Source organism: Tamandua tetradactyla, chromosome 13 (assembly GCF_023851605.1).
Source record: "Tamandua tetradactyla isolate mTamTet1 chromosome 13, mTamTet1.pri, whole genome shotgun sequence".
NCBI lineage: Eukaryota > Metazoa > Chordata > Mammalia > Pilosa > Myrmecophagidae > Tamandua > Tamandua tetradactyla.
In genome coordinates, this window is record NC_135339.1 from 90,176,521 (window position 1) to 90,204,259 (window position 27,739).

General features: G+C 40.8%; 1 long non-coding RNA gene across 2 annotated transcripts; it reads left to right on the forward strand.

Annotated features, from left to right (window-relative positions):
* Positions 1-236: 236 nt before the first annotated feature.
* LOC143653296 (uncharacterized) lies at positions 237-27,739 on the forward strand. Of its 2 annotated transcripts, none has more exons than XR_013161229.1 (3): positions 237-392; positions 26,720-26,846; positions 27,550-27,739. It is a non-coding gene; the product is annotated as an uncharacterized LOC143653296 (long non-coding RNA). The 2 variants fall into 2 exon arrangements; XR_013161230.1 differs by having other exon boundaries at positions 26,720-26,785.

Below are 27,739 nucleotides of genomic sequence, written 5' to 3' on the forward strand. Positions count from 1 at the left end.
AATTAAACTGCTCCCACCCAGCAATATTGAATGAGGATCAAAAGGCATGGCTTTTCTGGGGTCCACTACAGATTCAGATTGGCACATCTATTCTTACATTTTTATTATTATTTAATTCCTTTAATCTGTTCTCTAGTTCATAGAGCCCAATATCCATATTATCTTTATTGTCTGTCACTCTGTTAGTCTGAGTTACCCGGGAGATAGAACATGGACAAAGTCCATGGCAACCCATTATCTGGAGTACAATCCCAGGACAACTAGGATGGGAGAAAATGGAAGCAAACACAAGGCTGCGCATTCCTAAGCTGATCATATGGCCATTAGAAAACACAGCTTGGAGGCTGTGACTGCATGAACTGCTCTTCTAAGAACGATTCCCTGGAGAGGAGGTAGAGCTACAAATAATTTATCTACCAAAGCTTTGGTCAAATTTATCTGTTTTCTCCTTTCCATCAAAGTTTTCCTCATGGAGCATTCACTCCATCTTTCTGAGTTGTATTTCTCAGGCCCTCCAGGCAGCTCTCAGGAAAATTAAATCTCCTGTACCATCAGGCGTTGCTTTGTCTGAGCCTGGAACTGGTGGGAGGTGTGGGCTTCTCCAGCCATGCTTGGTTGCATGTAGACACAACAAGCAGCGTGTTGTTTTAGGAGAAAAGGCTGAGGATGTGGCCTAGGACTAGAGTGGCTAAGTGCTGAGATGGCAGTGTGGCTGCAGCCTCTGACCCAGGGTGTTTGCACTGGAGAAGTGCAGCCTTCTCAGCTGAGGATGCACAGGTGGGCCCAGAAATGTGCACCCCTGCACATCTAGGAGGCTCTAGTCTAATCATTTTCCCTGTAATTCTTTTATTTCTTTGTTTGTCTCTGTGTTATCTGTGACTTTCAATCCTTTTATGAATGCTATTAAATTGTTTTCTGCAGTGTTTGTTCTGATACCTACAGCTCCTAAAAACATTTTAAAGTCTGCAATGACATTATTTTTCTCTTCATTATCTTCCTCTAAGCCTTCCAAGTCTATTTTAATTGCTTAATGTTATCTCCTTTAGTTTTTTATCTCTGCTTCTTTTTACTCTCTCAGTATATGAAGAAATTGCCTGATTTATTTGATTTCGAAGAATGGACCACTTAGGGATATTTTGTTTTCTTTCTTTTTTTTAAAATATAATTTCAGAATAATTTATACATTTTTTGAGTGCCTACTATGCAAAGTATTTGCTAAGCATTTCATATAAGTTGTTTTTCTTAAATCCTTGGAACAAAAGTATAATACAGGTAGTTTTGTCTCAATGAGGGATAGAGAAATTCATTAAATTGCTCAAGGTCACACAGCTTAAAACTAGGGTAGCTAAGACTTAAACTCAGCTGTGCTTGACTCCAAGTCTTGCTTTCATTTATTGAATGCTTTCTATGCCAAGTATAAGTGTTTACTATGACTGCCAGAATAGAGCATATGTTGCCTTTTTATCCTTTCTTATTCACTTTTTGAGGGGACAGAAATGTTTTTATCTGTCATTATGTCCCCCACCCCCAAAATAACGTGAAATTTATTTCTAATTCTGCCTGGCACTTTCTATTAGAACCTCAGCTGGAGGTTCTAATACATGAGATGGGATGTTTGATCTTTCCACTTACTGAAATAAATATGGAAAGAGCAGTATGGCATGCCTAAGTTGTTTCTCTCTCTCTAATTTTATTGAAACTAGGAACGTAGGTTGATCTGTGAAGAATGGTGTATTAGTTAGGGTTCTCTAGAGAAACAGAATCAACAGGAAACACTCTTAAATATAAAATTTATAAAAGTGACTCATGTAACCATGGAACTCAGAGTCCAAAATTCCCAGGGCAGGCTGTGAAGCTGAAGACTCCGATGGAGAGTCTGGATGAACTCCGCAGGAGAGGCTCGCTGGCTGAAGCAGGAAGAGAAGAGAGCCTGTTTCTTCTGAATCCTCCTTAAAAGGCTTCCCATGATTAGATTAAGCATCACTCATTGCAGAAGACACTCCCTTTGGCTGATTACAAATGGAATCAGCTGTGGATGCAGCTGATGTGCTCATGATATAATTCTACGAAATGTTCTCATTGCAATAGACAGGCCAGCACTTGCCTAACCAGACAAACAGGTACCACCATTTGGCCAAGTTGATACATGAACCTGAGCATGACAGATGGAAAGGTGGCTATTGGGTTTAGCGTTCTTGTCTGATTTTAGATGCTATTCTAGTTTGCTAGCTGCCAGAAAGCAATATACCAGAAACAGAATGGCTTTTATAAAGGGGAATTTAATGAGTTGCTAGTTTACAGTTCTAAGGCCAAGATAATGTCCCAATTACAACAAGTCTATAGAAATGTCCAATCAAAAGTATCCAGGGAAAGATACCTTGGTTCAAGAAGGCCAATGAAATTCAGGGTCTCTCTCGCATCCGAGAAAGCACATGGTGAACACAGTCATGGTTTCTCTCTCAGTTGGAAGAGCACATGGCAAGCAAGGCATCATCTGATAGCTTTCTCTTCTGGCTTCCTGTCATGGCTCCCCAGGAGGTGTTTTCCTTCTTCCTCTCCAAAGGTCGCTGGCTTGTGGACTCTGCTTCTCATGGCTATGTCATTTTTCTCTTCTCTTTCCAAAGTGTTTCCTCTTTTATAGGACTCCAGAAACTTATCAACTTATCCACAAGAGCCTCTCCTGCGGAGTTCATCCAGACTCTCCATCAGAGTCTTCAGCTTCACAGTCTGGGGATTTTGGACTCTGAGTTCCATGGTTACATGAGTCACTTTTATAAATTTTATATTTGCGAGTGTTTCCTGTTGATTCTGTTTCTCTAGAGAACCCTAATGTCCACCCCAGTGGGTGGAGACGTGTCGTCACCTAATCCAGTTTAACAATCACTCTTGACTAAATCACATCTCCAGGGAGATGATTTGATTACAGTTTCAAACATACAGTATTGAATAAGGATTATTCTGCCTTTATGAAATGGGATTTTGATTAAAATATGGCTTTTCTAGGGTCTATACATCCTTTCAAACCAGCACAGATGGGTTAGTAAGGTTTTCTTTTGAATTTTATAGGTTTTTTACCTAGTCACATGCTGCAAATTTTATTATGCTGCATCTGAGGCGAAGCAATTGCTCTTTGACAACATTTCTGCTTCTCTCCCACTTCCCACCAACTACTTGATCCTCTCCAGAAAGAGAGTGACACTTTCATTCTCAGCATTTTCCCGGACCCAGGCCAAATTGTATTGTATAGAGACAATATCCCTCAACGTTTAATCCAGATTTCTGGAATTTTGCCCTAGTTTCAGCATTTATAGACTCACTGTTGTTGTTTTTATTCCATCAATCATCTTCTGGGTTGGGAAGTTCTGCAAACCTGTGGCTATACCACTGTTATTCCCAAAAGTGTAGCTGTTTCTGAGTATTTTTAAAAGATGCTACTTTTATCAGAAACTCATCTGACAACAGCTATTCAGAAAGGCAATTTCTTTGTACCTTCTAGGGCATCTGAAACACTAATAAATATGCTTTTATCTGAACTTATTTTAACGGCCTGCATATACTTCTTGAGTACAGGCCGCAAATCAATTGTGAAAGAATCATAGGAGCAGAGATCAGAGACCCAGGGTCTGCTCCTGGCACACCACCTAATTAGCTGCAGAACCATTAGCAAATAATTGTACCAATGCTAAGTTTTCCCATCTGTGAAATGGAAAGTTTACATTAAGTTCCCTTTAACTCTAAACTTCTTGGCTCTGTTTTCTCCATATCCCTCACAGCTTTGGTTTGGGAGGGACCTAACCAGGACTTCAAATTTGGTTTGTGACTTGTCCATGATTGAAAACAGCAAGGCTGCAACTTTTTAGCTCTTCATCTGCTAAAATGAAATTTTAAAAACCAGACATAAATGTCATTCCCCCCCACCGCTGTTATTTATTTTTAATTGGGTAGCAGGGTGCAATGAGCCACCGATTACTAGAAGCAGGCAAAGACCATTAGCATATTACCTCTCAGACCTCAAAAGGTGGAACTTAATCTCTTTGTTCTTGAAAGGATCACCTCAAGAAACCTTCTTGGCACCCAGATGTGTGCCCTTAGGACAGCTTCAGACACAAATGCAAATCCAAAGGGAAACACTTCAGGCTGGGATAATGGCACTCTTAATAATTTAAATGTCGTCCCATGAAGGGAGGGTTGATCTCTACGGCTCTTTATAAGTTTTTTTTTATTATTCTATATTTTTAAATTGGCAGTGTCCTCTGGTTTTCATGATGCTAAGGATAGGGATGCACTCTGCATTAAGGACAGAAGATATATAATTTTTGACTGTAATCTTCAGTACTTGGACTTTCTAGAAACCGAGAAATTGGGCCACGGTGGCTCAGCAGGCAAGAATGCTCGCCTGCCATGCCAGAGGACCTTTCCCGGTGCCTGCCCATGTGAAAAAAAAAAAATGAAACCGAGAAATTGTGATGATGTGACCTGCTCGTGATGTCCTCATGCTTTCTCCAGGTCTGTGTAGTGCCCATTTGCTGTCTGACACCATGCAGCATCCATTACCTCTGCTGCTCGTAACAGTAACAGAAAATTGCCCTTTGGGTCTCCTCTGACCCCCCACCATTCTGTACCCTGTAGTTCTGGTGGGGCTTTGCAAACAAGTGACCAAGTTTTGAGTGGTTAATGCACGAAGGTCCCCTCCAAGGAAAGGATGTGTGGACAAGCATGTCAAGCCCACACTTTCACTGAACCCACCTGAAAGGAAAATGATCTTCTTTCCATCCATCTTGGAGTGTGAGATCTGGAGCAGCAGATTGAAGGACTGAAATTAAGATACAGTGTCAAACATCTTTGCACCTCCCAGAGCCCAGAAGTCTTAACTGCTCTCACCAGGTATGACCCCTCACCCAGCAGGGGAGGCTCCCCAAGCCAGCTGCACTCCATCTGTCCTCCACCTAACAGGTTTCACCTACCTACGAGCCTGCAAGATGGTTTGAACAAGCCACTCAGATCCTCTGTGAGAACCAGGGTCACCCCACCCTCTTGTTGCTACCGAGCCTGCCTCCCATGGCCCCTGCTAGTTCACTCTGCTCCCCAGTGCGCCCCCCATGTGGCCCTCCATAGGGGGCTGGGTGTCCCTCCCTGGGCTATGAATTTATGGGGCTAATAAACTGCTACCAAGCTCATGTGTCCAGTGACGGGTGTCGTATTTTCAGCCATCTCATACTATTTAGGGTCAGGGATCCTCTGTCACCAAAGGGGTGACTAAGAGGTGGCCAGAACAAGCTGTTGGCAGTCACTTTTCCGTGAAGAGGGGCAACATTAAATGGTGGTGAGTGTTGCAGAGATAAGGGATGATAAAAGGCCCTGAAGACAAGGGCTTGGAGCTTCATCCAGCCTGGACCTTTACTTTGTGTAAGCTGGTGAATTCCATTTTGATTTAAAATACACTTGCATTGAGTTTTCTGCAGCTTGCAAACAAGCTCTTCTACAGGCTCCGGGCACCTTTGCTGCGTGGAGCCCATGGGCCTTCCTGTACTTTATTTTAGCTGAAGTCAGATGCCAGCCCTTTCTCCAATGTCTTCGTTCCTACAAAATGACTTTGATGTTCTCTAATAACTTGGCCAAGCATTTCATTTGCCAAAGGAACCTACCTTAGGGTGTTGTTTCACTAGAAGTATTACATAAAGCTTTCAACAAGCAAAATTAATATAAAGTTACCTTCTACCTAGGTGGGAAACTTCCATCTCTGACTGTCAAAGTGAATGCTAATATACTCCCAGGGCGTAGTGGATAAAGGAGGCTGTGAATTACCTTGCATCTCAAATGCACACTGAATATCTGCCTCATAAAAATCAGGAGCGGTGAAGAATAAAAAAGGCAGTGGCATCTTCGGTTGCAAACTCATGCCAATATGCATATAGGCAATATAATGGAGGAGCAAGAGAATGAGGAGGTGGATGGAATTTTAAAAATTCCTTTGTTATACCTTGTGGTATAACCATAAAAATAATCACTTGCATTTGGGTAAGCCTTTTTAAAATCCTCAAAGAGCTTTCACATCATATCTGAGTTTATCCTTATAATTCTGTGACCTAAGTAGAACATATAAGGTCATTTCCATTTTACCGTTGATGAAACTGTGATCCATAGAAATAAGCCAAGGACACCAACCAATTAATCTATACTTTTTGAGCAAACTAACTTGGTGGGTTCTCATGATAAGCACTGTCTCTGTTTTCTGATTGACAGCTGATATTAGCATGTTCTATATCCAGATGATTATGCATGAACTTGTCACTGAGAACACATAAATTCTTGTCCAGGATCCCAGAAGTTTCACATTATATTGGGATTTTGCAACGAACTAGTAGTACAGTTGATGCTATGATTTCATTAGTAACTTTCAAAACCAATTAATTTTTTTTTGGGGGGGCATGGGCAGGCACTGGGAATCAAACCCAGGTCTCTGGCATGGCAGGCAAGAACTCTGCCTGCTGAGCCACTGTGGCCCGCCCCAAACCAATTAATTTTAAAGGCCACCTTCAGTTTTTTTTTAAATAACTTTTGGGAGGTTAAAATTATTATCCAATTTTTAATGTCTCTTGAAGGTTACCATCTCAGAAGAAGCAAACTGTGTCAAGAAAGAGGCACAGACATTTGTAAGACTGCAGTAAAAGTACTCCTATACTTTACTTATGAAATAGAGCTATGTTACTGCAAACCGAGTATGGGCAGGCACGTGTCCCTGGGCTCCTGGCCTCAGATTAATGAGTAAAATCAGGGGGATCAGAATGTGTTGGGTTCCATCCAATGCCTGCCAGGAGCATGGGATCTTGCAACTGACCTTTCCAGCAGTAATCCCTGCTCTCCATTTCCTTGCTTCCAACCTTGGACGAGCTGCTTCCTTCTCTAGGACTTAACTTCTTAGTCTATAGAATGTTCTTGATAACAGAATCTCTTTTACAGGCTTATTGTAAGGACTAACTGAGGCAAATGCCTACAGCATACTCAGTGTAGGAGCTGAGGCACAGAAGTACTCAACAAAAGTTAGCCGTTTCTTGAACATCACTCTTGGCACGCCATCCCTACCACCACCATCCTTCTCCTCCTCATCATCAAAGTTAAGCTAGGTCCCTCATTTGGGGAATCCTGTTATCCATCTTGCAGTGATTTACCACTATTTAGTGATTTGACCCTAGTGGTCTGTAGGAGTTAAAAGGTTGATGTTTAACCTAAAGCTTGCAGACACAAGTCTATGAGGAAATGCAGACTTGAGCTTTCAGGATCTGGAACTTCAATAGAAGCTGAGATATGCAGATAAAGCACAATGAGGTGTGGAAGAGACTTGCTTAAGAGAAATTAACATCCTAGCCTTAGAAGTATTTACTTCCTGGAACTTGTTTTTGCATTGTGTAGTTTGGCATGCAAACAACCTTTATCACCTTTCTTGCTATTACATAATTTTGTACTTGGCTGAAAATAAACTTGTCTGAAGACTGATGTTGGCTGCGGCCAACAGTGGTCTGTGACCTTGCTTGTCTGCCCACGATATAGAGATGTGTATGTATTTCATAGCTTGAGCATCACACAGCAGGGTTGGCATTAAAATAGGAGGATTTGTATTTTTTAAACTAATATTCTATCTTATGCAATTCAAGATGGATTATTCATAATTCTACCAAGACTCCATTCATGATTTAGAGGGTCCCAAGAATGCTCTCCTTGTAGCAGTGACTCTAAGTGGCTTGTAAGAGGCCTCACCACTTGGCTTTCCATTCATTTGGCTTCTGGGGACTTTCATGGCTCAGACCACAGCAGGCAGTTCTGGGCTCCTCATCAGGACCCTGGAAGGTAAGTGCACCCTGGGTGCATTTGACCTGAAGTTCCTCACAGGACCAAGTCAAATGGTTTCATTCACCATGGTCTTGATGATGAAGGCCTCCTTGTAATGATTACACACATTTAAAAAAAATCCAGCTACAGCTTGTAAAATCGCCTGTGACCCCTCCATCTGGGTGTTTTCACTGAGAAAACACTGTTGAGAAGTGCTGCTAAGAGCTTTTGAACTTCTAAACTATAATTTCTCTTAGTGAAAGAAGAGAAAGTTTTCATACCTGGTAAAATGATCTGAGACAGATGTTGAAACAAAAAATTGACAAAAATTTTAAAAAATGGATTTGAGAAATCTGTTCCATTCTTCTCCCACTCCCTGCCCTCCTCTGTAGTAAGGTATTCAGTTGCTGGGGAAGAAGAAAAGCAGTTATAAAATTTAGACTACATTTTTTCGAAAACTCACAAGTGTTCTAAAATTCTTATATAGAGTGATTGTATGGGATGTTTATTTACTTTCAGTGAAATTTTCTTTGCTTAAGGTGTATGCACAAGTTAGGATAGCACTCAGGTTTGCAGAAAATATTTACACACAGAAAACTAAGCACATATTGCACTATTATTAATCCTCAATCCTGTTTACACTTATAGCACATCTTTGTGAGCACAAAATCTAAGATTCTAGCACTTGTGACGCTGTAAACCCGGCCCTCTGAAGTTATGTGTTGTTTTTATTTTGGTTGCAATATAGTTGGTTTTGGAGATTTGGTGCAGAGGAAGCCACTAATTCAAAACATCAACTCATATTAATTCTGTCCTATTCTATAAATATATATATTATTATATAGATGTAGATATTTGGTCTTATCTTGGGCTATAGGCATAAGCATATAATACTTTTCACATTATAATATACATCATTATCAGCATCAGGGCAAACATTTGGGTGATTGCATAGCAATGAGACCCTTGGTGAAGGGAGGCCCTAGGGTACTTTATTTGTCTACAAGGATTTTTTTGAAGGCTACTTCTACTAGATATTATAGCATTAAAAGAGAAAGGAAAGGAGGAAAAGGACATGGAGGAGGGGAAAATACCCCTCTCTACATGGCTACATTCAAGTTAGAGGCTTATTGAGATTTTGCACAAGCTCATTAGGCAAGTAAATCAGTACAAGGAACGCTACGAGTCCCCCTCAGCCACTCCAGGCTCCAGAGGGGAAGCTGCCTTGCTCCTCCCAGGGTGGTTGACCTACCTGGCAGTTGGACTCCATCATCACTGCTGGCTCAGAGAGATGTTTGCTGTGCATTTCAAAGCAACTTTGATCCCAGCAGATTCTCTCCTTTCATTTTTTCTTCCTTTCTTCACCTTAATTTGAAACGCTGCTTGAAGTGAGCTTTGGGGAAAGAAAAGGCGAGCCAGGCTCTAGGGGTGTTCTTGGCTTAATATGTTTGGGGTAGGAAGAATCACAGAAAATCAGCAACCTCTTCTAAGGAAAAGTGATGGTGTTTATTGGGATGGGGGTATAGTTTAAGACTCATTTGGTGGCAAGTAAAAAAAAAAGACGTGCACAGACAAGCTTCAGGAATAAAGGAGTATTTGTTATTAAAGGTCAGGGTAGAGGAATGTGTCTGGAACTCAGAAACCACTGGAAATAAGAGCTCAGCCTTGCTTGGCTGTCCATCTAGGTAGCCCTCCTCCATGCTCACTGCCTGCTGGCTTCGTTCTTCTCTCACTGTATAAGAGTGTCTCTCCTATACTTGGAAATTGGCCACTTAGATATCGCCTTATAGTCCCAGGCACCCAGGAGACATGCTTGGTCAGGTGAGGGTCAGGTGCCTCCCATCGCCTGTGGACAGGAGTCAAGGCCCCTGTGTGGGGACCTGGAGAAGGCTGCCATGATACCCGCTGTGGGGACTGGCCATGGAAGTCCACTAGAGGGCGGGCTGTCCCTCAGTCTCTCATTCAAAGAGTCTTCCAGTGGGTCTACAAAACCCCAAAACATCAAGACAAATAAGCTGGAAGAAATGAACTTGGCCAGTTGCTTTGGTATCATGTAGACCGGATCTGGTCATGAAGATTGATTGCTCTTGATGTTTAACCCCCTCCCCTCAGCTTTTTGGATCAGGGCAGGTGAGCAGAGTGACAGGAGTTGACAGTGTCACCTCTACCATCCCCTGGGCCAGCTTCCTTTCATAGTCCTCCCTGGGGGCACAGGCATTCTGTCCTACTTTGGAAAAAAAGTTGTTTTCAGTTAGAAGCCCCCAGAATGCCTTTGCTCAGATTCTAGGCTGTGATTAACGTGAGTATGTTTGACTGGGGAAGTCCTTCCATGGGCTAGGAAATCCTTGGACAACTTTACAACCGTATACATCCACACAGCCCCCGTAGGTATACGCTTTCTAGGTTTCAATATTACTTTTTATATGTTGCTACATAGTTTATGTAAGTCATTGAGACTGTTGCAAAAAAGGTACCATTTGCAATTTATTTTTTTCATAAACTATATTTCAGCTTTTATTTTATGTCTTTATAAGAATCATGCCCTAAACATGTTGCTCATGAATACATAAATATAACCTAATTTTTAATGACAGGCAAATCTAAATGAATGATATATAAAACATGCACATTAAAAAAAACAAAATATAATAAAATAACATAAAGAGAACAATTCTTCCATTAGGTACCCATTAGAACTATGGAAAAAAGATTAGATTTATGAAGCAGAAATTCCAGGGATATATATGATGTAGTTAATGCTCCGAGAGACCCAGTGATGTTTCCATAGCCAGGTGCTGGGAACCAAAATGCAATTTTCAAAAAAAAAAATCATTCAAAGTCATTTTTTTGGTGAAATTATTTAGATAACGGTGGGATTATTGTAGCTCAGAAGAGAACGTCAAAAAATACTTCAAAGTGACTACAAATACATTGAAGAAATAGTCAGAAGAACGTAGGTGAAGCCAAATTTCAATGCTAGTTTAGAAAATGAGCTCTAGAATTTACAATCCACTAGAAGAGGTTCTTGTGGACAGGGCATATTTTTCTTATTCCCTATTGCAATCCTTGAACTTAACATAGTGACTAGTGAATAATTAACATTTCCTGATTAATTAATAAACTATTTACTCACTTGCACTTCTCTTTATTCTAAGAAACGACTAACTGGAATAAGTACAGCTAGAAAAGATCCAAGGAATCACCATGGCTCTGCACTTAAGAACAAATTAAAAGTTAAGATGGTTCTTAATGAGAGAGTAGTAACTTCCATTTATGTTTAATGATGGCTTAATAGAGTGCTTGAAAATGTGTAAGTAAGGAAGACATTGATTAGCTCTCTTTCATCTTCATGGAAAATGGGACAAGAGAAAATGGATTTAAACTTTAGTATGTGACATTTGAGGTAGGCACAAGGAAGGGATTTCTGATGACATTGATTGTAAAAACTTAATCGGGGCAAGTTCATTGGCCTTCCAGGTAAAGATGAAACATTGAAAATATACGTCTATGTTTACATCCTCCAGCAACTCCATTAAAATAACAACAAAGGGGTTTTTAAAAATAGGCATAAACCCACAAGGATGAAGAGAATCAGAGAGGAAAGGGCAGCAACAAAACTTTGAAAGTGGAACAGCAGAGAGAAAAGGCCTAGCAGAACCTAGAAAAATTGACCCTAAACTGGCTGGTGAGAAAATCTAGAATTAAGTTGATTTATACCACATAATACTCAAACAACTTAATAATTAGAGTCACTAGATGCTCTGAAAGTAGGGATAAAGTGGAATGACTAAAATAAGGATCTTCAGAAGTCTATTTAAGGAGTAACCAGACCCCAGTTTCCCTCTCTCATTCTGTGTGACCACCTCACTGCCTCCTTCCCACGCTACAAGACTGGAGCCTTCTTGTCTGGGAATTGGCGGAGCGAGAGATTATTGAATGTGGAAAGAGTCACCTGAAAAATGAGGGCGAGGAGAATGTGGACATTTTGGATGCTGTAAATTTCCTCAGCTGTATGCTCTCACTAAGTTCCTACAAGTTGGAACTTTAACTTCCAGTCAGGAGAGTGGGAGACCCTTCTCTGGGTGTTCCTGGCCATCAAGAAACAAAGACCCAAGGAAATTAACTTTGGAGGTCCCCCAACGAGGCAGTCATCCAGCTCACCCAGAAATGAGAAGATTGCCTCCGCATGTGTGTTCAGGGCTACCAGCAGCAGTGCACTTCCCTTAACTGAAATAGGAGCAGACCGCCACATATTCAGAGCTCTCTCTCTCTATAGCATGGGAGATAGAGACCCACATTTACAGAAAGATAAAAGAAACTTGAAAGAAAGAGAATCTATACAGTAAGAAGAATACAAAACATAAAAAAAAAAAGCAACAACAACAAACTACTGGTAATATTCTCGCAGAGATAAGGAATATAATGAAAACACAAAACAAGCTGTGGATGCTACAGCAAAGGAACATTCAAGGAGCAACAGCAACACAGTGTGACTGGGAAATAAAAACACAGTAGCAGAATCAAAACTCAATAGAAAGCTTGGAATGTAAGTCAAGAAATTATCCCAGAAAGCAGAAAAAAAGACAAAGAAGTGTAAAATAGGGGAAAATAGTTAGAAGATCAGTCCGGAGGTCTAGTTTTTAAATAATAGTAGTTCCCAAAAAATGGAACAGAGAGAAAGAAATCATCATGAAAGAATTCAAGAAAATTTCCCATGAATAAGATGTTTCCAGGTTGAAAGGGTGTGCCAAATATGCGGCACAATAATGAAAATAAACTTCATCAAGGCACATATCCTAAAATTTTAGATCACTCAGCACAAAAATGAAAATCCTACAAGTTTCTAGAAACAAAGAACCAAAGAAAAAGTAGGTCACATACAAAAGAGCCAGATTCATAATGTCTTCCGACTTCTCAACAACACTGATAGCTGAAAGCTGAAGGAGAAAGATTTTTATAATTTTGAAGGAAAAATCGAGAAGTCTATGTCCAGCCAGTCTATCAATAAATTGTGAGAGTGAAATGGAGATTAAGTTAATAACAGTCTCCAAAATATACTACTTATCAACTCCTCAGGATACGATGGAAAGATGCACTTGTCACCAGTCTGAGTACAGACCCGGAAAAAGGACCCAAAGGCAGGGGATAAACAAGGCAGGAGGTGAAGGGGACCCTGAGGATGATGGTAAGGGGAGATTCGAGGGCAACAGCTGGGCCCCAAGCATGAGGAGCAGTTCGTAAGGTTGGAGCAGGGCAAAAGGCCTGGGAGAAGCTTCTTCAGCAAGTTTAAGTTAATAGAAATCCTGATACGTCCAAATGTTTTAAGAGGAGATTATACCACTAATGAAGCTTTTGTGGTTGGAGTAATGACAAGTAGGTAGAAAACTAGGCAAATTAAAGAGATCAAATTAATTCTAGGTCAAACAAATGTTATGCAGGAAAACAAAAGTTGTCTTACTCTATGGAGCACCTGTAAAGTGAGAAAATAGCTAAACATGTAAATAGCAAATATTGATCTCCCCAAATTATAACTTAACTATATAGTATCTAAAATGGAAAAATCAAGAGGTGATACAAGCACCTCTTTGGAGATATGGAAGTGAACACCGAAACAATCAGCTGAGGGTGTTCAAAGTGATTACCTCTGGGAAGAAGGAAATAGGGAGAAGGAAAGTATAGGATTGGGGTTATTATAAGGAAATGTACAATTAATCAGCTTCTTAAGTGATGTACATGTGTGTTTGATTAAGCTAAAAATAAGGTAAGAAGGTAGGAAGGCTGGGAGGTGGGAAGGAAGAAGGAAAGAAGGGAGGGAGGGAAAGAAAGAAGGGAGAAAGGAAGGAAGGAAAGAAGGAAGCTAGGAAGGAAGAAAGAGGAGAAAGTAAAGAAAGGAGGAGGGAGGGAGGGAGGCATGGAAAAGAATGAAAGAAAGGAGGCTGCTTAGATTTCTCTTTTCTTGGCAAACAGTAATTCACTCATCCGTGGCCTTGATGGTCTTTAGGGCAGAATTTTCGGAGTGAACAATTTGTTCTATAATGTGTGCGTTGTCACATTTTACCCTCCCATATTCATGGAACTAATTGCTGTGATTTAGCTCATTCTTGGACTGCCTGCAATCATTCATTAACAGACCAAATGAATATCACAGGAAAATTCTTCCAATTTCAACTGGGCCAAGACGGACATGTCTGAGGTGAGTCAATTAACACCAGTGTTCTTTTGCCCAGCTGCTCACACAGTAGCCGTGCACTTGGGAGATCACAGCTATGTTTGTAGAATTTACAATTCAGACTAAAGCAAAATTTTACAGCTATTTAGAACATAGTTTGAGAGACAACCCTTTGATCTTCTTGAAGCTTCTACACTTGCAGGTTTGGCTGCTTCATGCAGAGAGGAGCAAGGCAGCACTGAGGAATAGTAAGAGGCAAACAACCTTTAATCTAATGTTGATATCTTGGATGCTATTTGTTTTCAGTGGGAGGAAACTTGTCATAAGGTGTTGAATTAACCACATTTCCTAGCTTCTGTAAATTGATGCTCTAACATCTCTAAGTGTCCCCAGGTGGCCAAGCCCAAACCTGTACACCTGTTACTCCTAGATAATTTGAACCCTGGTTGCAGAGATGTCACTTTCAAATAAAGCCAGCCAGTCTTACACAGGTGTGTCCCTACCCCACTCTCGCACTCTTCTCACAGAAGCCACAATAAAGACCTTTCTCAGCCCCACTTGCTTCTCTGCGTGGTGACTGACACAGGGGATTGCCCTCTCTCCAGGTACTGTGAGTGTAATGAGTCTTTCAAGCCACCCCTGTCTTTCTCGATCTGCTTCTGATCTTACCACACCTCACACAAGGTAATGGGAGCCAAGAGGAAGGCCCACGCTTGTACCATCCTCCTCCTCCTCCCGTTTGCATTGTGAACAACCCCCTAAGGGCATTCTAATGCCCTTGAATTAGACCTTGGACAATGACCCATTGACACCATTAGGTGTCAACCGTCCTCCTGACTCGCAGGCAGGGTCAGAGCCCTAGAGAGGTTGAATGGGAGGGGACCTGAGAAGCTCTCTGTCTTTGGGGTAAGTTTCAGGGCTGCCATTCACATGGGCAATTTGTGTCCACCTCAACCCCAACTTCATTTCCCAGAAGATGAGGCGCTTACACTGCCTTTGAAGGTTCTTGAGAGGATCGTGTGAACAGTCAATCCAGTGCCTGGTGTTTCAGGAATCCAATAAACAAAACAATTAACTCCCTACTAATTGCCTTGTCTTGCAAGCCATCGACTTCACCTCTTTTTAACATAGACAACCACTTCAACCAATGGCACTTGCACTTCAAATGAAGACCCATTGCACAGATTCTTATTTTTGCCAGCGTAATGACATTGGGAAGGAAAATGAGCAGGTGAAATAGAAGGTCAAAGGGGTTAAAGAACTTCCTCGAAATCACCCATATATATATGTAAGGAAAGTATTGACCCTGGGCACTTGAAGCATTCTAATGCCACGTTTAGGAATGTTCTCACTTGCATTTGGGGAGCAATTTGATGGTTAGAAAGTTCTTCTTAACACCGAGTTGGAATTATTGAAGTCAGCTCCTATTTTTGATGTTTTGGCCCTTTGAGCATTTGAAGACACCCCTCTCATTTGCATGTCATCTGCAGTGTCTTCCTGGGTCAGGCCAAGGTCCAATTCAAGGCATTAGCAGCTTCCCCCCTCTGGTGAAACTTGCAGACTCCCCAATTTTCAGATCCCCCTGATGGCCTGGGCACTAAAACCTGTGTCTATCTTTGCTTTAGCATTTACTGACTTATTTAGTCATCTGCACAAGCTTCTATGAGATTCAACAGTGTGGAAATTTGGAGTAGCAACCCAAATGAAAATGTGAAGACCTATTTGCTGTTGGCCATGCCACCCCTCTCCCTGGGGCAGTTTTATACCCCGACTTAACTTACATCAGTGAAGCATATTTCACTCATACATAATAGCTTTCATGGATGGAATCTGCCCGTTTCCTCGGTGTTCTTATAATTTACTGTGCAGCCCCAGGCGGGTGACCCTAGCCTCCCTCTGTACAGAGGGGGTTGCCTCTTGCAGGGAGTGGGGAGAGCAAGGATATTTGCAATGCTAATTGGCAGAGATCATCATATATGCCGTGCCGGTTAGAAAGACACATCCTTGGAAATAAAGCTCTGAACACAAAATAACCTGAATTCTCAGCCCAAGGATAGTACAGGGGCACGGATTTTAGATTAGAAGGGAAAATACAGTCTGTACATTAGTTGGTGCAGCTCAGAGTTTCCCTACCAGACCTTGGGGTCAGGGTGTCTCCTGGACGTGGGCTCTGACTCCAAGTCCATTTGTGTGGGTTTAGCACGCGCCTCCCAGATGGAGCAGGCGGTCCATACGAGTGGGAGGATTCAGTCCTTGGAGAAGGAGTAAAATCATAATCCCAGATGGGCAGGTCAAGGCTGCAGATATTTTCGGTGTCTTTCAGTAGGAGGACAACATTATTCCCAGACCTGATTGGCAATCCTTTTCGGCATAACGGAATTGAAACATTGGCAAGGAGGCTGCTTTGGGGTTTTACGTGATTTTGTGACAGAAATAAAACATGGGCACTCTGCTCGTCTGTGACGTCCGGCTCCCCAGATCTCAGTGGGCTGTCTGCAGGCAGCGAGTGAGGAAAGGATTCATCTGACAACTGTAGAGCAGAAAGCTGAGTACAGCTGTCTTTCTTCTCTTTGATAGTTCGCAGGACAGAGAAACATTTAACCTGTCGAAAACGCATCTTACCCATTCAGCTCAGGGCAACATGTAAACCAGTCAGCAGAAGTGAAGCCCTGGGCCTGAGGTTTTCCATTCATGCAAGCCTTAACAAAAGGGCTGGCGATGGAAAGGATGCCAAACATTTTAATTTTGACTGGCATAATTCCTGTAATTTCATAATGGTAAAAATTTACTCGGGAAACATCAAAAATGCCATTTCCCATTTTCTAGTTGGCATTTTAAGTGATTTAGTGAGAAGGACCTCAAATCCCTCTTCTCAAACCTTCAGTAAAATGAATCACAAGTGAAGTGTGCATAAGATCACTTTATCTTTTCTTAATGAAAACACTGCCACCAGCTGGTTCATAAATGGCTCAGATGACTTTTTTATTGACGGAAGTAAGCGAATTGTCACTTTTTAAATGAAGGGATCACAATTCCTATTAAAGGTCATTTTTCCTCTTTTCATAAAAATTAACAGCACTTCATAAGGCCTGTCACTCTTCAATCATTTGCAGAGTAAAACGGTCTGAAAAAAGAACATGCTTGCCATTTGCTGAGCATCAGCAGACAGCAGTGTAGAGGGCACGGGTGTTTCAGAGTAGGGAATGATGAAATTCACAATTTCAGTCTGGGAAACCATATAACCCAGCTCATCAACAGGTAATGGGACCGTTGTCTTATTTCCATTAAAGCAGGGGGAACCTGGGATAGGGACCTGTTGCCACCAGTAAATGTCCTAACCTCTTTGGCACCCAGTGAATGGGAACCCAACTTTATCCTTACATTTGTACATGGCATCTCCAAAGGACTTACTTTTGCTCTAGGGCATCTTTAAGTTATCTACAATTTATTCAAATTTTAAGGCACAGAGAGATAGGAAAACAAAACAAAATCAAACCAGTTATATCTGGCAAGCATGAAATAGAACTCAAGTCTTCCACCTAAAAATTCACCCAGGTCAAATGTGACACCAGGAGCCAGAGTTGGGCACACTGCTTTGTTCCAAAACGTCCCTTACTGAAGAGGGCTGGGTGCTGTGAAGGACAGGAACCTTCACCGAGCATGTGCCCAGCATTTCCCTTGTGCCTGACACCACTCTGGGCTCTTTCTCACGGAGGTCAGAGTTGGAGCTTCAAGGTGAGGAAAGGTCAGGCTCCAGGGGAGCACACTGAGCGCCCACCTCTGAATGCAGAACCCCGTTGAAGCCAGGTTCAAATGAGCACCTTAGACAGAGTGGAAGGGGTAGTAACCCCCTCTCCTCTGAGGGGTAGGGGGCAAGAGAGTATATTAATGGGAGACAGCAGCCCCCGCTCGGCCCTGCTTGGCCCCTGGGATGGTTGCATGGGATGGGAGTGAGAGTTGCCCAAATTTGGTTGCCCAAATTTGAGAGTCTTAGCCATGGGAGTGTTTCTGTTGTTTGTTTTCCTCCCCAGGAGGTAGGTTTGTTCTCAAGAGGTTTGGTTTGATTTGTATCTAGAGATGACTGGGATGACAATGCTGGGTGCTCCAGGTGACGCTAGTTCAGCTTGATGATAGGAATGGGACCCAGTCAACCTGGGAAACAAAGCTGAACAAGGTGCAGTGCTTCCCACACTCATTCCACCATGAGGTCCTTTTATACAGAGCCTGGGACAGGACATGTGCCCGAGGCGTCCACATGTACAGGCTGGCAGAGCTGGCTCCGTCTCACCCAAGGACATCAACTTTAGCTGTTCTCATCTTCTAAGGTTTCCCACATCCAAGATTGTGCATGCACACATGTATGCGTATGTGGTATGCATGCACATGTATGTTGTGTGCACGTGTCCATGTGTGTATGTGTGTGTTTGTATGTATGGATATGTGTCCATGTGCATGTTTGTGTGTGATGTGGATGCCCACGCTGCATGTGCATGTATGTGTGCGTGTATATGTGTGCACACGTGAGTGCATTCTCACACACAGGGTATTCCCCGCACTGGGAGCTTAGCATGGAAGAACAGGCAGATTCCCCATGCTGACACCGTGGTCATACCAACAGAATTTCCACTCTAAAGTTTCATTTCAGTTGGTTCAGTGGAACACAGTTGGATAGAAGTGATAGAGAGAGAAGGGGGAAAGGTCAGATACAGCGAGAGGGAAGAGGGAGAGGAGGTGGAAGGAAAAGAGAGGGAGGGGACATAGAGAGAGAGGTAGGAGGGGGAGAGGTAGCATTTGCTGTAGTGCCTTTGCTTTCAGCCAATAAGGAAGATGTTGAAGATTCCTTGAATAAAAGGATTAATTTCTCTAAGAAGGTTTTAATAGGAGAGGAGCAGGAATCATTAAGAATTTAAAGTATGAAGAGAAAAGCTCTCAAAAGGTTCCCAAGCACCAACATTAAATTGTGACATCTATTAACTACATGGCTTTGTAGAACTCTTTACACTTAATATTTAACTCAACTGATTCACAGGCATGAACGTATTGACGCACTACAACTGCAGTATTCAAGGGCAAGTGTCGGTTTCAGAATGTAATAAATGACTTGACGACATTTGGTAGAGTTAATGTTAAAATAAGATATAGGGCAAACATTTTGACTGGTAAGTCAAAAGGTCACTTCAGGCTTTCACAGTGATTCTCCAAAATAAAGCATCCAAAAATATTTTTTATTCAAAGAAATAAAACTTTTGTTAAAATTTTAAAGGACAGTTTGCTGGAAACATTCTTGATGGGCTCCTGGGTTCTTCTCCAACTTATTCTCTTAACATATAATCAGTATGAGGCATTAATAATAAGACCTAAAGTAATTCGTGGTATCAGTTTCATCAAGAGATGGCGATCAATTATTAGATGGCCCCAACTGTTTGAGGTCCTCTCCTCCACCCCACCTGTCCTTGCTTGGCTGTGAGCCTGGGCTGCTGGGCTCCTCCTCTATTCTCGTAATCAATCCCTTCATTAAAAGGAATCCCCACAAAGTAACACACTCCAAACACTCCCTTGAAAAGCAATTTCCTAAATCGGAAGCTCTTGGCCTCTGCTCCTAACCTCACAGCTTCACAAAACCAGAAACAGCATGTGGCGCTGCCCTTTAGGTCTGAGAAGTTCTCTCTCACCCCTGCTGCCCAGGGCGCTGCACAGTCCTCCCCTCCACACCTCGGTTGTGGAATCGGGGCCTTTTCTGAAGCCAGAGGCCCAGGGTGTCTGCTCCATAACCTGGTCTCGACATGCCCAGGTGAAGATCCCGTCTGCCAGGCCAGCCTCTGCTCGAGGGTTGTGACAAAGTGCCCTACATGTTCACACATCTTCCCCTTGGCCTTTTCATACATTTCCCCCTTGGCCTTTTCACAGGATCTCTCCTATTTTGTGCTCACTCTCTCAAACCTTATGATATCAAAAAAAAAGTTCTTACAACTATCTGAACATCTCCAGGACTACACAGAAGGAAGCTGGGGGTGGAAGCAAATAGTGTGGGGGGCCTGGACAGTCGCTGCTGCTTAGAGCAGCTCTTGGTTGGCCAGCATGGCTCCCAGGAACACACTGGAATACAAAACAATGTGATTTTTCCCACTTCGTCTGTTTTGAGGTTTTATTTCATATTGCTTCTACATTATAAGAGTAACACAAGTAGACAGAGCTATCATTGTACTAAAGCATATTTGGAAATGCTTTCTGTGCTGAGAGAACAACAGAATTTTAAGTCCAGAGGCTTTGCCATACCAAGGTAAATCACTGTCAACCAATTAACCCATCAGGGGTTTGTTGCATTCCCGTTACCTATGGACTGAGGCATGTTTTAAGAAATTCTTCTGGCTACATATCCTTTCTTTTCTAACACACTGCATTGCTAAAACCCAACACATTTTCTGAAGCTGCAAAAATAAACTAAAATGAAAAGAATATACCCAGCGTAGCAAATTAGAAAATGGAGCAAAGTATAAACAAGAACTAAATCCTATCACTAGAGACACTAACTTTTCTGTTTATTTTCTTCTAGTTTTTTTCTTTCCATGTATTTTCAAAAGATGTGTTTTTTAATTAAATGGCTTCATAAATACAGATTTTGTATGATTTTTCATTTAACATATAAGCATTGTCCATGTCATCAAATATTCAGCAAAATATATTTAATATTTGCTTCATATTCCATTATATTATTACATTGTATTTATTTACCCCTTATCCTAAACAAATGTTCACTCATTCAAAAACACTTTGAGAGCAACTTTGTACCAGGTGCCATGTGTTGTTGAATATTTAGGTAATTTATAATTTTTTAGCTTTTTGAACTGTAGAGTGTAAATTTTCCCTATATCTTGGGGAATCCTTTTAATGATTTTAGTAGGATTAATGTCTCCAAATGTAATTGTTGCCTGAAAAAGGCTTAATGCATTTTTGGCCAACTTTTTATTTGGAAATTGTCATGGTTAGGGACAGGTGTCAACTTGGCCAAGTTGTGGTACCTGTTTATCTGATTGGGCAAGCGCTGGCCTGTCTGTTGCAATGAGGACATTTCATAGGATTAGGTCATGATCACGTCAGCTACATCCACAGCTGATTCCATTTGTAATCAGCCAAAGGGGAGTGTCTTCTGCAATTAGTGATGCTAAATGCAATCATGGGAAGCCTTTTAAGGAGGACTCAGAGGAGACAGGTTCCATTCCTGCTTTGGCTGGTGAGCCTCTCCTGTGGAGTTCATCCAGGCCATCCATCGGATTTGCAGCCTGCCCTGTGGATTTTGGACTCTGCGTTCCTACGGTCACGTGAGACACTTTCATAAATTTTATATTTGCAAGTGTTCCCTGTTGATTCCGTTTCTCTAGAGAACCCTAACTAATACAGAAATTTTCAAACCTACAGAAAAATTGAAGGAATAGTATAATGAAGTTTGCTTAGATTCACCACTTGTGAACATTTTGCTCATTCTCTTACTCCCTTCACCGCCCCCCCTACACATACACACACACACACACACACACACACACACACACAACACATTATTTCCTGGATGATGTGGACTATTGGAAAGTAAGTTTACAAGCATCATGGTATTTTACTCACTCCTAAAGACTTCAGCCTGCATCTTTGAAGAAAGGGCCTTCTCTTACACACCCACACCACCTTTATCACGCCCAAGGAATTTGACATGGATACAATAATGTTAACTAATACACAGATCACTTTCACTTCTTCCTCAGCTGTCCTTGATAGCTGCTTTTATTTTAACATTGCTTTTGTGTTCGGCCCAGAATCCAGCTGCAATCACATGCTGTACTCGGTGATGTGCCTCTCTAATTGTCCCAAGGGATTATTGCGGTGTAATTTGCAAAGAGCAAAATTCACCTTTTCCACTTCCGGAGAAGATGGCGGCTTAGTAAGACGCGCGGGTCTTAGTTCCTCCTCCAGAAAAGCAACTAAAGAAACAGAAACAATACGAAACAGCTCCCGGAGTCACGACAGAGACCAAAAAGACAGCGTACCCCATTCTGGAAGAGCTGAACGGGCAGGGAGAATCTGCTGCGGTGAGCTACCCGAGGGGCGCGCGTTTTCCCGGCCGGGGCGGCTGGCGACTGGGGTCCCCTCCACACACGTGGCTCCCCGGTCTGACTGGGAACGTTGGATAGCGGGGCCCTCCCGTCACGCTTGGCGTTTCGGGCCAGCTGGGCAATTAGGACCAGCACTCTCCCAAGCCGTGGCGGCCAGCGACCCCCACCTCCACGCGCGGTTTCCCGGGCGACTGCCGTGCAGACAGACGAGCGCCACGAGCGCCACCTACTGGGCAGGAAAAGAAAAACAGAGCCCAGAGATTTCACAAAAAAAGCTTTCAACCAGCTGGGTCCCACACCCAGGGAAATCTGATCAAATGCCCAGACACCAGCAGAAAATAATGGATGACGCTCGGAAAATTGAAGATATGGCCCAGTCAAAGGAACAAACCAATAGTTCAAATGAGATACAGGAGCTGAGACAACTAATGCTGAATATACGAACAGAAATGGAAAAATTCTTCAAAAACCAAATCAATAAATTGAGGGAGGACATGAAGAAGACATGGGCTGAACAAAAAGAAGAAATAGAAAATCTGAAAAAACAAATCACAGAACTTATGGGAGTGAAGGACAAAGAAGAGAAAATGGAAAAAACAATGGATACCTACAATGGTAGATCTAAAGAGACAGAAGCTACAATTAGTGAACTGGAGGATGGAACATCTGAATTCCAAAAAGAAACAGAAACTATCGGGAAAAGAATGGAAAAACTTGAGCAGGGGATCAGGGAACTGAATGACAATATGAAGCGCACAAATATACGTGTTGTGGGTGTCCCAGAAGGAGAAGAGAAGGGAAAAGGAGGAGAAAAACTAATGGAAGAAATTATCACTGAAAATTTCCCAACTCTTATGAAAGACCTAAATTTACAGATCCAAGAAGTGCAGCGCACCCCAAAGAGAATAGACCCAAATAGGCGTTCTCCAAGACACTTACTAGTTAGAATGTCAGAGGTCAAAGAGAAAGAGAGGATCTTGAAAGCAGCAAGAGAAAAACAATCTGTCACATACAAGGGAAACCCAATAAGACTATGTGTAGATTTCTCAGCAGAAACCATGGAAGCTAGAAGACAGTGGGATGATATATTTAAATTACTAAAAGAGAAAAACTGCCAACCAAGACTCCTATATCCAGCAAAATTGTCCTTCAAAAATGAAGGAGAAATTAAAACATTTATAGACAAAAAGTCACTGAGAGAATTTGTGACAAAGAGACCAGCTCTGCAAGAAATACTAAAGGGAGCACTAGAGTCAGATACGAAAAGACAGAAGAGAGAGGTATGGAGTAAAGTGTAGAAAGAAGGAAAATCAGATATGATATATATAATACAAAAGCCAAAATGGTAGAGGAAAATATTATCCAAACAGTAATAATACTAAAAGTTAATGGACTGAATTTCCCAATCAAAAGACATAGAATGGCAGAATGGATTACGACCCAGCAATACCACTGCTAGGTATCTACTCAAGGGACTTAAGGGCAAAGACACAGACGGACATTTGCACACCAGTGTTTATAGCAGCATTATCTACAATTGCAAAGAGATGGAAACAGCCAAAATGTTCATCAACAGACGAGTGGCTAAACAAACTGTGGTGTATACCTACGATGGAATATTATGCAGCTTTAAGACAGACTAAACTTATGAAGCATGTAATAACATGGATGGACCTAGAGAACATTATGCTGAGTGAGTCTAGACCAAAACTAAAGGACAAATACTGTAAGGTCCCACTGATGTGAACCGACATTTGAGAATCAGCTTGGAATATATCAATGGTAACAGAGACCAGCAGGAGTTAGAAACAGGGTAAGATAATGGGTAATTGGAGCTGAAGGGATACAGACTGTGCAACAGGACTAGATACAAAAACTCAAAAATGGACAGCACAATAATACCTAAGTGTAATGTAACTATGTTGGAACACTGAATGAAGCTGCACCTGAAATATGGTTTTTTGTTTGTTTGTTTGTGTGTTTGTATCTTTTGTTTTTGTTTTTTTCTTTTTCCTTTATATATATATATATATATATTATTAGTATTATTATTTTAATTCTCTTCTCTATATTAACATTCTATATTTTTTTCTGCTGTTTTGCTAGTTCTTTTCCTAAATTGATGCAAATGTACTAAGAAATGATGATCATACATCTATGTGATGATACTAAGAATTACTGAGTGCATTTGTAGAATGGAATGATTTCTAAATGTTGTGTTAATTTCTTTTCTTTTTTTTGATTAATAAAAAAATTAAAAAAAAAAAACTCAGAAATGGACAGCACAATACTACCCAATTGTAATGCAATTATGTTAAAACACTGAATGAAGCTGCATGTGAGGTACAGGTTTTTTTTTTTTTTTTTTTTTTTTTTTTTTTTAAAGGAAAGACAGAGAGAAGGAAGGAAGGATAGAAGGAAGGAAGAAAGGGAAACATTTTTAAACATTTTCTTGTTTTATTGTATTTTGTTTTTCCGTTTTTTTGTTACATGGGCTGGGGCCGGGAATCGAACCGAGGTCCTCCGGCATAGCAGGCAAGCACTTTGCCCGCTGAGCCACCGCGGCCCGCCCTTTTTTTTTTTTTTTTATTTCTATTATTGTTTTAATTCTTATTCTGTTGTCTTTTTATTTCTTTTTCTAAATCGATGCAAATGTACTAAGAAATGTTGAATATGCAACTATGTGATGTTATTAAGAATTACTGATTGTACATGTAGAATGGAATGATTTCTAATTGTTTTGTTAATTCTTTTTTTAATTAATAAAAAAAATAAATTAAAAAAAAAAATTCACCTTTTCCAGGTGTACAAGTCTGTAAATCTTGACAAACATTTACTAATGAAACTACTCCCCAAATCAACAAGAGAATAGTCCCATGATCTCCCAAAGTTCCCTCAAGTCCCTCTCTAACCAATTTCCATCCTTCACCCTGGCAACCACTGATCTGATTTCTATTTCTAAAGTTTTGCCTTTTCCAAAACATCATATAAATGGAATCATGTAATATGTCACCTGTTTGTTTGGTTTCTTTCAATCAGAATAATGTTTTTGAGAATCATTCATATCGTTGCATGTAGCAGCAGTTTGTTCCTTTTTATTACTAAGTAGCATTCCGTCCTATGGATGTGACATAATGTGTTCATCCATTTTCGATTTGAGGGACATTTGGGTTGTTTCCAGATTTGGCAGTGATGACTAACGCTGCTATAGGCATTCACCTGTAGCATTCACCTGTAGGATTTTGTACACTTCATTTCTTTTGGATAAATACACAGGGGTGGAATTGTTGGGTCCAATAATAATAATAATATGCTTACTTTTATAAAAAATAGCCAAACTGTTTTTTATCAGCATTCCAGTTTCTCTGTGTGGTGTGGTAGACGGCATTTGATATTAACCTATTGGTTTTTTTTTTTGAGTCATTCTAAGAAGTGTGACATGGATCTTATGGAAATTTTAATTTGCATTTCCCTAATGACTAAGAATATTATTATCTGCCACTCAAGTATCTTCCTTGGTAAAATGTTTGTTTATAACTTTTGTCCAAGGTGGGGAAGAGGAGGTGCTTGTTTGCTAATTATTGAGTTTTGAGAGCTCTTTATATATTCTGGTTATCAGTCCCTTATCAGTTATGTGTTTTGCAAATGTCTTCCCAGCCTGAGGCTTATCTTTTCATTTTCTTCAAGTGATATCCTTCAAGGAGCAGAAGTTTTCAATTTTGTGAAGTCTAACTATCAATTTTTTTCTTTTATGGATCATGCTTTGTTATATTGAAGAAATCCTTGCCTAATCCAAGGTCACAAAGATATTTCCATACTTTTCTCTAGTAGTTTTATAATTTTAGATTTTACAATTAGGACTATTCACTTTGAGTTAATTTTCTATGTAGTGTGAGGTATGAATCAATGTTTATTGTTTGGCCTATAGATGTCCAATTGTTCCAGCACTGTTTTTTGAAAAGAGTGTTTTTACTACAGCAAAGACTGTGGAAAGAGTGATGCAGATTCAGAAATATTTGATTTCATACTACCCACATGTGAAGCAATTGAAGACTTAGAATTCTTATTGTTGAAGTCGATAGATGCAAGATGAAAAGTCAAATGAAACATTCTTTCTTTTGTTTATTAGCTTGATGAAAGTTTGGATTAAAAGGGAATTTAATTACCTATCCTCCTGTACCTAGAATTTAATGTTATATAACCAAAATCAATAAGCATTATTTAATTCTTTTTATCTCAAAATGTTTGTGCTGTCATTCTGCATTTTATAGATTCAAAGAAATATAATATGTAGAAAATGCTAAATTTTCATATGAACTATTAGACTTTTAGGAAAATTCCATATCCACAGGGCCTTTTTGCACTTTACCACACAACCCTGGAGTCGCCAGCTTATCCCTGCTACCATAAGGAGTAACTAGATGGAATAATTTTAAACTCCTTTTAATGGGCTTTTTCCAGTTTTCTTTTTTCTAGGAAATTCTTGTTGCTATGCAATAGCAAGTAAAGTCGGTATTCCATTCTGTATTTATGTTTGTTTTAACAGAGAAAATAATAGCTTAAACCTACCATCAAGAAAAATGGAAATAAAAGGTTTCCTTCTTGTTTCATTGCTTAACAGCAGCAAGTCCATCAACTTCAACAAAACTGAACTGAAGGATTGGAAAGACCCGTCTCCACATCCCAGGTTCTAGATCCAATTCCTTCCTCTCCCCTGACTTGTTAGTTCAGAATTTCCAGAATCCAAGGTACATAAATCCATGAATACGGGATGGCATCAATTCTTTTCCCTTTTCTAACACTGGTGGGGAATGTCCCCACAGTTGCCCAGGCTGGCCCAAGATGTCTCAGCTCCTGCTGGTTGAAATTTCAATGAAGGCATCTTCTGACTGGGACGTCAACTGTTTGTACATATGGAAGCCTCTCAATGTTCATTCATTCCAGAACATTTACAAATCTGTCCTATGGGCTAAGGAAAAGGATCAAACAAGGGGTGCGAGAGACACAACCCTCTCCTAGAGCTTAGGGTCCCATGGGGTAAAGCTGGTTATCACATCTGCAGTTAAGTGGCCACCACAGCACACACTATGGCTGATTCTGGGGACTGGGAACACAAGAGTGAATCCCTGGTTGGCCTTTACACTGTCATAAAAACTATTCTCAGCGAAGAAAGATGAATGATGGTGTACTTTATTTTTCCACAAATGCGGTAAATTTCATCACATGTAAATGAACCAAGCGTCTCAAATGATTAATTGTCCCCATGATCAATTGTCTTTATCCAAGCCTGGAGTTCATCTTCATTTCAACAATCTTATCATTTGCAATAAACATATTCCATTTTGCCTTGCAATTGTTGATCACGAGTGTTAAACATCTGCTAAAATAAACCAAATCTGTGAGCTATTGTTTATCATTTGGCTGAAAAATCAATTCATTTCTCTTATTCAGGAAAAGTCCATTATATTTCCCCCTTGAAGAAAGACAACAATTTGACCATGAATTGAAAAATACCTGATCAGCAACTTCCTCCATCCAAGTCATGTAATATGCATGGAGCAGGACAAATATTCCAGACCACTTCCCATTTCATTAAAATTTGGTCAACAATAAACAATAAACCACTATTTATTTTATAAAA